The following is a 13,312-nucleotide window of genomic DNA, read 5'->3' on the forward strand; positions in this document are numbered from 1 at the left end:
CCTAGCCTAGCTATACTGGAAAGAGAAAGAGAAAGCAGAGTCTTTGGTGCAAGGTGACAAAATGAGGCAGAGGTTTCTTTTTCTTTTTCCTCACCAAAAAAGGTAGGTACAAAACTGCAAACAGTGGGGAATTTAGGGCAAGAGGAGGTTTCTTTTTTTCAAAAGAAAAAAAGCTCTATTTAACTAGGGAATTGTAATAATTGAGATACTATTAATTGTATATTGTGTTGAAAGCAGAAATGGTTAAGTTGTGGTTTGGAGGAATATATGGGGGAAATTATTTGGTTTATTATTATTGGTAAATATAATTAATTGATTTGTAAGAAATTGGATTGCATGGAAATAATTGGAATATTCATGTTCATATTGATAAATATACAAAAAAGATAGTTATATAACTAATTGATTTATATTAAAATGTTGAATTTGTATTAAACAACTGTATTACATAATTAACCAATGTGAGGATGGATATAAAAATAGATGACAATGCAAAGGGGTATAATATAGAATAGAAGGGAAAAATTGAATTTGATTAAGATTAGAGATGAGGATGAAGGGTAATATTGGTTTTTTTAAAAAATAGTTGAGGAATAAATATGGTAAAAAGGAAATATAGAAATTGTAAATTTAATTGAAATGACTAAATACTGTGTTGGAAGAAATATCCTTCTGGGTTCTGCTCCAAGTGGGGAAAAAGACACTGGAAACATGGAGACTGTTTGGAAAGATGTTTTAATAGTGGACAGGATCACATGGCTTGATGGGGCCCATTGTGTTAGTTTCTGTTGCTATTGTGTTGCAAATGTCCTTTGACAAAGGATTGACTTTCTGCCTCTGGCCCATTAACAAAGGGTGGGGGGCAGGAAGGTGGGAGCTGCTTTGTCTGTAAAATATGCTTCTCCATTTCTCATCCAGGGAAATATAATATTCTGCCTTTTTAATATTTCCCAAAATATTTCATTCTTCTAGGAAAGGGGTGGCTGCTAACCTCCTACAACTGTTTAAATTTGTGGACCGGCCAAATACTCTGTTCAAAGAAAATATGTTGTATGTTTGTATGTGTGTTTCTAATTATTGCTATTTATTCCTATTTGTTCTCTTTTATTCTTTAAAGTTTAACAATTCATTCTTTATCTTAATATCTTTATATTTGTTTGGGGTTGGCTTTCTTCCCTTTCATCTTTTTTATTGTACAGCAATCTTTCTCCTCAAACCTACCACCTTTGTCTTTTCTTTCTTACTTACTTTCTCTTCCCCCCCTCTTCTTCTTCTCCCTACTTCCTCTTTCTCCTTCTCCTCCTCTCTTCCTCCCTCTCTTACCTTCACTCCTATTCTAATTTCCCTTCCCTTCCTTCATCCCTCTCTATTGCTGTATCCTTTTATACATATGGACTACTCAGAGGGCTGAAAAAGTTATTTTTGACTGGTCCTCGCACTTTTGACCAGTCCTCAAACTTACGACTGTCCTCACATTTTACGTTTTTGCCCTATCTTGTCACCATGGTGAAGAGAAGCAGTTGTGAAATGAGTGACATGGTTGTTAAGAATGCTACAATGGGCATAAATGATGACCAGTCATAACTGCGAAGACCGGTCAAAAGTGCGAGGACCTGTCAGAAATCACATTTTTCAGCCCTCTGGGTAGTCCTTTTGTGCACAGGGACTACTCAGAGGGCTGAAAAAGTTATTTTTGACTGGTCCTCGCACTTTTGACCAGTCCTCGAATTTACGACTGTCCTCACATTTTACGTTTTTTGCCCTATCTTATACCATGTTGAAGAGAAGCAGTTGTGAAATGAGTGACATGGTTGTTAAGAATGCTGCACAGGCATAAATGTGAGGATGGTCATAAGTGTGAGGACCAGTCAAAAGTGCGAGGACCTGTCAGAAATGACTTTTTTTCAGCCCTCTGAGTAGTCCCTATACACATAGCCATGGCCACCCGGTCACATGACCAGCTAGCCACGCCCACTCGGTCACATGACCTCCAAGCCACCCCTGGTTGGGGGTCACCACAACATGAGGAACTGTATTAAAGGGTCGCGGCATTAGGAAGGTTGAGAACCACTGTGTTAGAGGGATCTTGGAGTCCTAGTGGACAACCATTTAGATATGAGCCAGCAGTGTGCAGCAGCTGCCAAAAAAGCCAACACAGTTCTAGGCTGCATAAACAGAGGGATAGAATCAAGATCACTTGAAGTGTTAATATCACTTATAATATAGCAGATTTCCAATATCTCAGGGGCTGCCACAAAGAAGAGGGAGTCAAGCTATTCTCCAAAGCACCTGAGGGTAGGACAAGAAGCAATGAATGGAAATTAATCAAGGAGAGAAGTAACTTAGAACTAAGGAGAAATTTCCTGACAGTTAGAACAATTAATCAGTGGAACAACTTGCCTCCAGAAGTTGTAAATGCTCCAACACTGGAAGTTTTAAAGAAGAGATTGGATAACCATTTGTCTGAAGTGGTGTAGGGTTTCCTGCCTAAGCAGGGGGTTGGACTAGAAGACCTCCAAGGTCCCTTCCAACTCTGTTATTCTAGTCTATTCTAATACTTATTACATATCTTTCTAATTCTAATCTTGGATAATATCGATGACACAGTTTCATCAGACATAAATTGATGAGATCCTGAAAGGCTCTCACGGCTGAGAGAGAGAGAATAACTGACCCAAGGTCACCCAATTGGCTTCGTGCCTAAGGTAGGACTATAACTCTTGGACTCCTGGTTTTTAACTTGATGCCTTAATTACTAAACAAAACCGTCTCTCTTCTGACCTAATAACATGTATATATTTTAAATGTTTAATTTGGATTTTATGCTTTAATATTGCTTGTGCATTTTATTTTGCTTTATGTTGTTTGCCACATTAAAGATTCCACAACCTGGAGAATTGAATAAAACTTATATATATAAGTAAATATTTATACAATGGAGCTGGAGCTATTGACATTCTAATATATAAAAAATCAACAACTTTCAGAGATATAGTCATATTAAAATATCACAATAAGAACAATAAAAGCTTTTTTTTTTAGTTTGTACTGCAAATTATTAAGCTACAACTACACGATTAGCATTTTATTATTTTTATTATTTTATTTTTGTCCAGTATAAGTAACAAGTAATTTCAATTATGTATACACTATTTTTCATGCTTAAAAAAATTAGACAGTTTTTACTTTTTCTCCATTTAGCACTGAATGAACACAGAATGCTTTCTTAACAAAAATAATATCTTGTGGAACACCTACAGTATAAATACATATAAATCTTTCAGGTAAACATTATTATGCAGAATCTAGAAAATAAGTAAAAAACAGAAAGACAAAGAAATTATCAGTCGGCGTCACTCAAATTACCTCTCCATTCCTTTCTATCATTGTAAAGCATGATTGCTTCCATCAGGATGCTACATATGTTATATTTTGTTCAGTATCTCATCTTTTTTCCTTTCAGGATCTCATCAATTCCATTCAACCTTGCCTTTCTCAATCTTCCTTTTTTTCTTAACAATTCACATATTCTTTATATGTGTACATTCTGGTGCCGTGGTGGCACAGTGGTTAGAATGCGGTATTGCAAGCTAATTCTGCCGACTGCCAGCAGTTCGATTCTCAAAGGCTTAAGTTTGACTCAGCCTTCCATCCTTCCAACGTCGGTAAAATGAGGATCCAGATTGTTGGGACAATATGCTGACTCTGTAAACCGCTTAGAAAGGGCTGTAAAACACTGTGAAGTAGTATATAGGTCTAAGTGCTATTGTTATTTGTTTCATCCTTATTCATTACCACACTTATTCATTCGTGTTTCATCCTTAGTCATTTATCACATCTGGAATATTGCATCCAGTTTTGGTCGCCACAATGTAAAAAAGATGTTGAGACTCTAGAAAGAGTACAGAGAAGAGTAACACAGATGATTAGGGACTGAAGCTAAAACACATAAACTAGATATACTCAATTCCAGCAACTGGATATGTCTAATTTAATGAAAAGGAGAACTAGGGATGACATGACAGCAGTGTTTCAATATCTAAGGGTTGCCACAAAGAAGAGGTAGTCAACCTATTCTGAAGTCCTGCTGTTAGAACAATTAGTCAGTGGAATTGCCTCCAGAAGTTGTGAATGCTCCAACACTGAAGACACTAGAAGACAAGACAAGAAACAATGGATGGAAATTAATTAAAGAGGGAAGCACCCTAGAACTAAGGAGAAATTTCCTAATGGTGAGGACAATGATCCATAGGAATGGCCTGCCTTCAGAGGTTGTGGGGGCTCCATCACTGGAGGCTTTTTAGAAGAGACTGGACAGACAGCCACTTGTCTGAAATGATATAGTATTTCCTGCCAAAGCAGGGGATTGGACTAGATCCCCTATTAGAAGGAAGATCCCTTCTAACTCTGTTATTCTATTATTTAGTGCCATGTCTTCTTTTCCATTTCTTTTTCTTGATGAGCAATATCTTTTGCCACAGCTAACATATAATTATCATTCTACCAGCATTTGCATTTCATAATTTTTTAAAAATCAACATTTATTGGTTCAATTTATTTATTGGTTCGATTTATATGCCGCCCTTCTCCGGAGACTCAGGGCGGCTTACAATGTGTTAAGCAATAGCCTTCATTCTTTTGTATATACCTGCTTAGTAGGGCTTTTGCCCTCCCCCCCAAGCGGTGTTCTTTTTTTATACAAAGTCAGCTTATTGCCCCCACAAACCGGGTCCTCATTTTACCTACCTCGAAAGAATGGAAGGCTGAGTCAACCTTGAGCCTGGTGAGATTCGAACTTGCAGTAATTGCAGGCAGCGGGTGCTAATTAACAGCGCTTTAGTCTGCTGTGCCACCAAGGCTCTTTATATTCTACAAAAGTAGATATATAGGTGAGTCATTCCTCTGCTCCTTGCCCTTCCCATCCCTGTAGTGAAAGCAAACTTTGGTAGAAGGTTCCTCTGCTGATTGGTCTACCAGCACCGGGTTTTTTCCTTCTAGGGATATTTTCTTCCTCTCTAGGATTCTTGTGTTTCCTTCACTTTCCAAGACATTCACACATGTGAGTGTCTTGACTGCCAACCACTTTTCACATTATCTCCTTTGACACTAACAGATGCTGCTTTTGAGTTGAAGAGTCTATAGCCGGGATGGCGAACCTATCGCACGCGTGCCACAGGTGGCACGCAGAGCCCTCTCTGTGGGATGCCAGCTGTCATCCCAGCCCAGCTCCAATGCACATGCACGCATGCCTCCTGCCAACCAGCTGGTCTTTGGGTCTCTGCCGCGCATGCAAGGGGGAGTGCAGGTTGGTGAAGGAGGCTTTCCAGGCCCAAAATAGGGCACAGGGGGACCTCACGCTGCGCCCCCGTGCCCCGTTTTGGCATCCAGGTTGGTGCAAGAAGCTTTCCAGGTGCAAGCCTCTTGCACCAACCTGGAAGCCAAAACAGGGTGGGGTGGGGGGCTGGGGCGGATGCGCAGGGGACATGCAGATATGTGCAGGGGTGAGGCACATGCGCAGGGGGAGCTCGCATTGCATTTTGGGGGTTTGGGCACACGTGCGTGCATTCACACACGCGTGCGCACGCTTTGGGCACTCGGCACCAAAAAGGTTAAGTATCACTGGTCTATAGTGATGACATACCCTTGGCAAAAGATCACATGGTACATCTTGGGACCACAGTAAACAAGCTCTGTGGATAAAGTCATAATGTATAATAAAGTAAAGAGACACACAAATATTAAATACAGCTAAGTACTATTGTGTGACCATTGCATTTTCATATAAAGTTATGTGTTTTTCCAGCAGACAGGTAAAGGCAAACCTTTCAAGCAATCATATTCTATTCTTATTAGCACTGGGGAAAAAAAAATCTAAATATTCTTCCTGCCCAACAAAAACTTTATATGGGTTAAATTTAAAACAGGACAATAAAACATTATATTAAAAAGATCTTCAAGTGGATACTGCCGTATAAATAATGCCTAAAATTAAAGGTGTTTTCTTGAAAATTTGCCCAAGAATTTACACCTGCAGTTTACAAATTTAAGATCATATAATTCTAAGACAGAACGTGAAATGGGGTGAAGATCACATTTAGTTCTCAGATTTAGGTGTAAATTTATTACTTGTAATTGCATTCAAATCCAGCTGGATAAAGATGTTAAACTGATTTACTTGCTATTTTGTGTAGCTACAGAAAACAGTACCCGACTTGCAATATCAATGGGGATGTCAGAACTGTGTATCTGCCATTCTTCGTGGAAGAAGTGGGGGGGGGGAAATTTGGGATTGTCACATTTAGTTCTTTTCCTATATGTCCTAAGTATCCAATTTCTTGCCTGGTCCTCTTTGTATAAACTTTAACCTGATTTATAACTGTTGCCTGGCTCCAGGAATGCCTGGAGAATTCTCACACCTCGGGAAATGAAAGGGGAGGGGGGGAAACAAGTGGATTGTAAAATGATCCTGGGAAGCTCTTTATATCTGTTTCTCAGAGGGGCTGGTACAATTCATCATCACACCAGCGGATTGGTCAGAATCCACATCGGAAGGTGGGAGGGGGTTCCTAATTTCCTTTATCCTGAATTGCATGCCCTGAGGGACCCCAGAGCCTGCTTTGAGTTTTGACTTGCTTTCATCTCTTTTAATAAAAGGTTCTTTTTGAAATACAAAGTTCTCACGAATTTGTACTTTTTTGGAAGGGGGGGGGAGAGAAGCTGGTCCTTACAGGGGATTCTGCATTTTGAAAAAGAAAGAATCTTAAGCCAATAATAAACTTTCTAACAATTATAGAGTATGTATAAAAGAGATAAGGATAAGAAGGATAAGAATTCTACAAAAGAATAAGTATTTTGCAGATGCCTGGTATTACTTAATATTCTCAGTCAACCATTTCTATATTAAGTCAGTTCCATATCTTAATTAAGAAAATAAAAAAGGGTAAGTTTTTATTTTAAAACATGCAAAATTGATTACCTTGTTTGCCATCAACAACAACATTCTTAAGAGGTCTAGTGTGTATATAATATTCATAATACTATCAAAAGAAACCTAAATAGTTATAAAACAATACCGTGATGTTTGGCTAGTCTGAATTTATGCTTTGGGATCTTTGCCTCAATACTGTGATCTTAATCTTTTTTTAATAGTAATGTTAAAGTTGTACTTGAAAATATACACTGGTACCAGAGGTGGGTTCTACTTACCTTTACTACCAGTTCACAGCGGGGCCATGTGCACGCTCTTCTGCGCATGTGCAGAAGCGTTTTGGTGATGTTGGGGTCGGTGGGTGGAACCTCCCACTGGTTTTACTACCAGTTCTATAGAACTGGTGCGAACTGGGGGCAACCCACCACTGACTGGTACTTAGGGTGAATATTCATGCAAACCGGATGTGACATTGGAAGTATGAATACTACAGCCATATGACAATGTATAATGTTCAGCCAATATGATACTCATGCATGTTCTAGCATGACAAAAGTATTTCTATGAATTTTATTAGAGACCAGGCACCATTTTGGAAATTAAAGCAGAAATGAAAGGTTAAAATAATATCTCAAGGATTAAGAATTATTTATTTAGTATTTATCATTAGGAATAGAAGAGTCTTTCAACAGATGAGATATTAGAAGACCATTAAACAAAATATATAATTGACCTTACATATTTCATCTTTTGACACCTGTCATAATAGCCATTTGTTTCATTTTTCAGGAGCTACAACAGTGACCTTGATGTGAAAAAAATCAAGACAGACCAGCAGTTTTCTCCAGTCAACATATCACTGGTTTAATACAATTTATCAAAAGCTAACAAATGAAAAAAGAAAATTACATGTTCTAATTCCTGATATACTTATTCATGAATAGTATAAGAAATAATAAAAAATATGGCAGTAAACTATTTAAATTACAGACTCTAAGATGTAACCTTTTTACAGTATATTAATTTTCTTCTTCAATCAGAATGAGTAGTTGATTCGAAGTTAATGGTATTATAATGAGGAAACACTTAGAGTTAAACTGACTCCTGCAAGTGGTTTTTGTCTCTGGAGGAATTTTTTTTTTTAATGCGCTGAAAAATGATCTGCACTGAAAATGTGTATGGCCAAAATTACTGGCTTTTTCTGCAAAGGCAGAATTACAAAAGGAGCTTGAAACCAAATAAGCATGAATCTGGCAAGTTCAGTAGAGGGAAAAATGACATAAATCAACAAGAAGTTGACTGATATCGGTAAATCAAAATTACTGGAATTACACATTTAAAGTAGAAAAGCATACTATTCACTACTAGGGATATTAAAAAAAAGGAATGTTGTTGAAATTAAGACAGAATATATTTAGGGTAAAATTTTGGTATGCTAGACTCAATTATAAAATAATATTAATTAGAATTCATAGATAACTGATATAACAATTATCCAAATTTATACTTCAACCACTGATGTAGAAGAAAATGTTGGAAATTGACAGAATGTGCAAGCAATATGTGCTTATTGTAGTTGTAGATTAGAATGGCAAAGTTGTAAATATTAAGGAGGCAAACCTAGTTGGACTCTATGACCTAAAAACCAAAATGAAGCAGTAGAATGACTTGGTTTCTGTCAATCAAATGAATTCCTTATTGCTAACAGCTATATTGACCACCAGGAGGCACTAGTAACCGAAAAATACTGCACAGGATATACCCTGTATCTTCCTCCTTCCAACAGGGGAAATTATGTAAAATCCTGTATGTGGAAGCATGACACACAATATAATATTTGTATCTCTCTGCTATGAGAAGTTAAAGCAAGATAGACTGCATGTACTATCCTGAGAGCTTCATTGCCAACACAATCTTCAAAGACCAGCAGCTCTATGGATAGACTCAGTTACAGAGGCAATGGACGCACATTGGTTTATCTGAGGGACAATTTGGGGACAGAATATTCTGGAGAAAATCTATCTGGCCAAGACCGCATAGACCAAATTTATGGCACATAATCCAATCACTCAATCAACCAATAGAATAGAGTAGAGTAGAGTAGAGTAGAGTAGAGTAGAGTAGAGTAGAGTAGAGTAGAACAGAACAGAACAGAACAGAACAGAACAGAACAGAACAGAACAGAACAGAACAGAACAGAACAGAACAGAATAGGATTTTATTGGCCAAGTGTGTTGGACACACAAGGAATTTTATTAGGAAACAGTCAATATAAATCGTAAGGATACAAGCAACAAAGTTAGTCATACAGTCATAAGTGGGAGGAGATGGGTGATAGGAATGATGAGATTAATAGTAATGCAGATTTAGTGAATAGTTTGACAGTGTTGAGGGAATTATTTGTTTAGCTGGCATTCAGGAAAAAACTGTCCTTGTGTCTAGTTGTTCTGGTGTACAGTGCTCTATAATGTCTTTTTGAGGGTAGGAGTTGAAAAAGTTTATGTCCAGAATGTGAGGGGTCTGTAGAAATTTTCACAGCCCTCTTTTTGACACGTGCAGTATACAGGTCCTCAGTGGAAGGCAGGTTGGTAGCAATTGTTTTTTCTGCAGTTCTAATTATCCATTGAAGTCTATGTCTGTCTTGTTGGGTTGCAGAACCAAACCAGACAGTTATAGAGGGGCAGATGACAGACTCAATAATTCCTCTGTAGAAAGAAAAATGGTAAACTATACACATACCAGGGGTGAAATGCTCCTGTTTCGGACCGGATCGCCCGATGGAGGCGGGTGGTTCGGAGAACCTGTAGCAAAAATCCCTGCCCCCCCCCCATTGCCCAGCTGAGCCACACAATCATCAGAGGCTTTTTTTATTTTTAAAAGCATTTTTTCTACAACCTCTTTGGCTGAAAAAATGCTTTTGAAAGTTAAAAAAAAAAGCCTCTGATGATCGCGCGGCTCAGCTGGAATCATCAGAGGCTTTTAAAAGCATTTTTTCTACAACCTCTTCGGCTGAAGAGGTTATAGAAAAAATGTTTTTAAAAGTAAAAAAAAAAAAGTTGGCCACACCCACTCAGTCATATTACACCCCTCCCCCCACCAAACCATGCCCACAGAACTGGTAGTAATAAATTTTACATTTCACCACTGACACATACATACACAAAACTGAAGACAGCTGTATAAATAATTAAGGTAAATTTGAATCATTGTAACCAATGTACCAGGGGTGAAATCCAAATTTTTTTACTACCGGTTCTGTGGGCATGGGTTGGTGCGCATGGTGTGGCTGGGTGGGCTGGGTGGGCGTGGCTGGGTGGGTGTGGCAGGGGAAGAGTGCTGCAAAATCTCCATTCCTACCCCACTCCAGGGGAAGGATATTGCAAAATCTCCATTCCCACCCCACTCAGGGGCCAGCCAGCGGTGGTATTTGCCGGTTCTCTGAACTACTCAAAATTTCCGCTACCGGTTCTCCAGAACCTGTCAGAACCTGCTGGATTTCACCCCTGCAATGTACTTTCACTTATTTATAGCATGCTGATGAAATTACAGTATATATTCCTTCAGCTGATTTGCTCAAACCATTATACAGATGAAAAAATAAAGCAAACCTCTTTTGTGTGTGATATCCGGGCTACCTGTGGTTTCAGATTATCACACAACACTACAGTAACAGGATATTCTGTTGTCTATATTTTGAACAGTAAAAGGAGAGGATTCAAAAAAGTAATAGATTGCAATCTTGAAAAAAAAAAGCTTCTAGAGATGTCTTAGCATATCCTGTTTCCTTACATTTCTCTAGGGCTATAAATAAATTTGCATACTTAATGCCTAAGAGAGATTGAATTCAATATTGACTTTTCAATTGAAGTATAGTGTGGAGGATTTACTGCTAAGATTCATTTTTAAAAAATAAATGGATGAAATAATTTCGGGAAAAGCAGTTGCTCAAGTATTACTAACATACATTAAATGCATATATAGCCAGCTATACTGAGGAGAAACATTGAATAACTGTATTGCAAGTATCAGACCCGTAATTTATTTCTTTGGTAAGCAGTATAGTAATGTGACAGCAATTCAAGGGGCTTTTTCAGTAAGCATTACAAAACAACAGTCATTTGAAAGAGAGAAGCTTGTTTTCCAATCCCATTATTGAAGGTACTGTTTAGATCACTGGTTACCAACTGGTGGTCCATGGACCACTGGTGGTCCACAAGAAAATTCTGGTGGTCCACAGAAAAATTATTTGCATTTTTTATATTGCACTAAATGATGTGGCTCAGTGGCTAAGACGCTGAGCTTGTTGATCGAATCCCTAGTGCCACGTAACAGAGTGAGCTCCCGTTACTTGCCCCAGCATCTGCCAACCTAGCAGTTCGAAAGCACGTAACAAAATACAAGTAGAAAAATAGGGACCACCTTTGGTGGGAAGGTAAGAGTGTTCCGTGCACCTTTGGCGTTGAGTCATGCTGGTCACATGACCATGGAGACGTCTTCAGACAGCACTGGCTCTTCGGCTTTAAAACGAAGATGAGCACCGCTCCCTAGAGTCAGGAACGACTAGCACATATGTGCAAGGAGAATCTTTACCTTTACTTTAAATACTATTTATCTTTTTAGAAAATTCATACTAGTGATCTGCAGGGTTTAAAATGATGAATTTAGTGGTTCCTGAAGTCTGAGAGGTTGGTGACCCCTGGTTTAGATTAATTATTTAATCTCATTTTTTTTAATTGGCCTAATTATCTAATATCACATAATGCAAAATCTTCTTCAGGCCAAACAGTCAGTCTCATCTTTTTAGTGAGAAAGGATACAGTTTTTTAGAAGGTGGGAAGAATAACTTTGAAGGAGTGATAGGACCATGGCAAAAATTAAATTCGATGTAATGTAATTGAACCATATCTGCTTCTTTGACATATTTGAGAATATCAAGAATCCCCAGGAAATCAAAATTTTGAACCATTGTCTCAATAGTTACACCATGTATATTGAGACTTTAAGCTTCAAGGCCGAATGTTCACAATATGTTAGAACAGGAAAATAATGGGGATTGGTAGATTCAGGAGCATTTTATGGAAAACCCAGCTAGTGGTCTAAAATTGCATAAGCCAGGCCACCATTTTCAATCATATAGAGTCAGATTTTTGCTTATTTGTTTCAATATAGTGCAAATATGTTTTCTTAATACAAGATTGTGTTACATGAACCCAAGTACTGTGTATGACTATGGTATTTAAGTGGGGAAGAGGGTGATATACAACAATATTGAACAATTTTAATTATTTATTTATTTGATGTACTGCACGGATTGATTGTGTACATAGGTAAAGGTAAAGGTTCCCCTCACACATATGTGCTAGTTGTTCCTGACTCTAGGGGGTGGTGCTCATCTCCATTTCAAAGTCGAAGAGCCAGCGCTGTCTGAAGATGTCTCCATGGTCATGTGGCCAACATGACTAAACAACAAAGGTGCATGGAACGCTGTTACCTTCCCACCAAAGGTGGTCCCTATTTTTCTACTTGCATTTTTTATGTGCTTTCGAACTGCTAGGTTGGCAGAAGCTGGGACAAGTAACGGGAGCTCACCCCGTTACGCGGCACTAGGGATTTGAACCGCTGAACTGCCAACCTTCCGATCGACAAGCTCAGCATCTTAGCCACTGAGCCACCATGTCCTTTATTGTGTACATAGCTCTATGCTTATTTTTCTGTACACAAGAATGAGGCTAAGAGACTGTGAGTGTCCCAAAGCCACAGCTTCTGTGAAGATAAATCTGGGTACCCAATTTCAAGTTCAATACCTTAACTATTGTATCAGCTACTGATCTTCTACTGAAATGAATGGGAGAAAAATATGATAGGTGATTTTATTGTGTTCTTATTGACATCAGCTGATTATTAACAATTTTATACAAACTTTTCATCATTTTTCCAACAAGTAATACAAATACAAAATATAAACAGATTTGAAGTAGATATGGGAATGTTTTAAAATGCTGATTTAATATAATAGATATTTTCAGAAAAATATACAACTAGGTGTGGGAAACCTTTATTTGTTTTCCAGTTTAAGGCTTAAAATGAAGCAAAATGTTTTTGTATTGTAGTTTGCACTTAAAATGAATCCAAATTTTCTGCTTAATTAATTTCATTCACACATCACAGATATCTGAATGTAAGTTTGTCATATTTGATTTATATCATTTTAAAAGTAAGTTAACGTAACACGTAACTATTTACTTCTCATCAAAATTAATTATACAAATCTAACTATTAGATTTATGTCTATAGATTCAACAGTGGATTGTTTACCATTACATTTGCAGTTACACATGTGTATACTATAGGTTGTATATCCATAAATTTGCCACTTCTTTCTCA

The sequence above is a fragment of the Pituophis catenifer genome, unplaced genomic scaffold, assembly GCF_029215685.1.
Source record: "Pituophis catenifer annectens isolate HBS135680 unplaced genomic scaffold, rPitCat1.0.hap2 SCAF_8, whole genome shotgun sequence".
Lineage (NCBI taxonomy): Eukaryota > Metazoa > Chordata > Lepidosauria > Squamata > Colubridae > Pituophis > Pituophis catenifer.